Source organism: Dipteris shenzhenensis, unplaced genomic scaffold (assembly GCF_047967505.1).
Source record: "Dipteris shenzhenensis isolate YYH24624 ecotype China unplaced genomic scaffold, Dip_SZ_1.0 scaf0517, whole genome shotgun sequence".
Lineage (NCBI taxonomy): Eukaryota > Viridiplantae > Streptophyta > Polypodiopsida > Gleicheniales > Dipteridaceae > Dipteris > Dipteris shenzhenensis.
This window is the reverse complement of record NW_028239823.1, coordinates 45,001-47,910: the sequence shown is the minus strand read 5'-3', so window position 1 is coordinate 47,910 and position 2,910 is coordinate 45,001.

Sequence of the window (2,910 nt, the reverse complement as noted above, 5' to 3'; positions counted from 1 at the left end):
AGCGGCTAAGAAGAAGTGCAGAGAGCGAGAATTGTTAAAGCTGGCATATTGGAAGATCAAACGGCCAAAATAACCGTGAGCAGCTACGATGTTGTAGGTCTCTTCCTCTTGACCGAACTTGTAACCTGCATTAGCAGACTCATTCTCAGTAGTTTCTCTGATCAAACTAGAAGTTACCAAAGAACCATGCATAGCACTGAATAGAGAGCCGCCGAATACGCCAGCTACACCCAACATGTGGAAGGGATGCATAAGGATGTTGTGCTCAGCCTGGAAAACGATCATGAAGTTGAAAGTACCAGAAATTCCTAGGGGCATACCGTCAGAGAAACTTCCTTGACCGATTGGGTAGATCAGGAACACAGCGGTAGCAGCTGCAACGGGAGCTGAGTACGCAACAGCAATCCAAGGACGCATGCCTAAACGGAAACTAAGTTCCCACTCACGACCCATGTAGCAAGCTACACCAAGTAGGAAGTGAAGAACGATCAGTTCGTAAGGACCACCATTGTATAGCCATTCATCAACGGAAGCTGCTTCCCAGATTGGGTAGAAGTGTAAACCGATAGCTGCAGAAGTAGGAATGATAGCACCGGAGATAATGTTGTTTCCGTATAGCAAAGAACCGGAGACAGGCTCACGAATACCATCGATATCTACAGGGGGAGCTGCGATGAAAGCAATGATGAATACAGAGGTTGCGGTTAATAAGGTGGGAATCATTAAGACACCGAACCATCCGATGTAAAGACGGTTTTCAGTGCTGGTGATCCAGTCGCAGAAGCGACCCCATAGGCTTGCGCTTTCGCGTCTTTCTAAAGTTGCGGTCGTGGTAATTTTTGGTTTTCGAAACGATTGGTGATTACCCAAGCTGATGAGCCTGTTGATCCATAGTATATCACAGAATCCCACCTGTGTCAACTAATCTAATATTGATTGAATATCCGAAGAAACGGGAAGACTTCCCTTTGTTTTCGCACGATACTTCTTCAAACCTTGACTCTCTTTTCAGACGCATTTCCCTTTTATTATCATAAACCACGGGAAAGTCAACGTTAGTTCGGCTCCTCGAGTACATCATGGGAGATGCCAGCTTTGCCTTAGATGTACTACGACTCAATCATCGATTCGAGGTGAGGGACATACAGGATAAATATCTGCTGGCGTTGCCTGACATCCCCCCCCCCCCCGAGGTGAGTAGTCCGCCCCAGGCGGAGATAGTTGAGAATGGTGGGAGTCGCGGGGATGCGGGCAGTGCCAATCATGTCGATCATGTCGATTGTGTCGATTGTGTCGATCATTCTAGTCATGTCGATCATGTCGATCATGTTGATTGCGTCGATTGCGTCGATCACTTTGGTCATGTCGATCATGTTGATCATGTCGATGATGTTATGGACTTTACGATTCGACACTAGTCTTTCTCTTTTTCATGAGGTACTATACCAGTGACAAAATTTCCCCTATGACTTGGATATTCTTTCTCCCATTATTTAATTTCTGCTTATCCATATGCTTCTGGCGTATCTTGATTCCTAATACCCTGCGCTCCGGAGTAGAAGGTTTCAATCCACCAATAAGAGGTTGTGGATTGAAACGAACCCGGAACTAACGGAAATGGGCAAAAGCCTTATTAGCTTCTGCCACCTTGTGAGTCTCCTCCTTCTTCCGTACAGCACTACCAGAATTTCTGGCAGCATCCATTAATTCATCACTTGATCTTAAAGCCATACTTCGACCTGAACGTTTTCGACACGCGATCAATAACCATCGGATAGCCAAAGCTCTTCCTTCTGCAGGTACTACTTCAACGGGGACTCGATAAGTCGATCCACCTACACGTTTGGATTCTGTTACTATATCGGGAGTTACCCTACGTATTGCTTGTCGCGGGACAGACAGTGGATTCTTATTCGTCTTTTCCTTAATCCGCTTCATAGCCTGATAGAGAATCTGATAAGCCAATGATTTCTTGCCATCTTTAAGAATACGATCAACCAACATGTTTACTAATCGATTACGATAAATCGGATCCGATTCTATATTTTTCTTTTTGTTCGCTACATTGCTCCGGTGTAACATGAGTTTACAGATATGTCGGATTCCGATTCTATCTCGACTGTATCTTAGAATCTTATTTGGGCTTTTTCACTCCATATTGTAGGGTGGATCCGCCGGTTAGTCGAGGATCTCCCCCCAAACTGCACGTGCGACTTTCATCGAATGCAGCTTTCCATATGATTGAATAGAAAGTCTTGAAGTAAGTTCGGGTTACTTCAATGAATCATATTTACTCATTAGGCATTGAGTATCCGTTTCCTCTTCATCATCCCACGAATAGGAGAAGGGAAATCCCGTATTTCATTTATCTCACCAAGAATGTCCGTGGGTTTATTGATCCAATTACCAAATGTTCACAAAACCTCCACTGAATCTCCATAATCGTAGTCCGAACTCGTTCTGAGAGAGAGAAGACATTCGAAGATTTTCCAAATAAATGGGAGTCCGGGTAAGACTCAACTTACTGGAATGCAATACCCTGGACACCGAGTTGTTTCACACGAATAAGATAATAATCAATCTCCGTAATAGCAGGCTTCGGTCCCCTGGCAACATTCCCACTATCGGGTCGGCTATGCATTTGACATATCAGAACAACCGATACGGAATCATTGCGATGATACAAGTTACGACAATGTTCTGCAACGCACTGGAACGCCCCTTCTTACGATCCTTTACTCCTACAGCATCTAAAGTTCCTCTAACGATATGATATCTTACACCAGGTAGGTCCTTCACCCTCCCGCCTCTCACAAGGACCACGGAATGTTCTTGCAAATTATGGCCAATACCTGGTATGTAAGCCGTTATCTCGAACTTGGAGGTTAATCGAACTCTGGCGACTTTCCG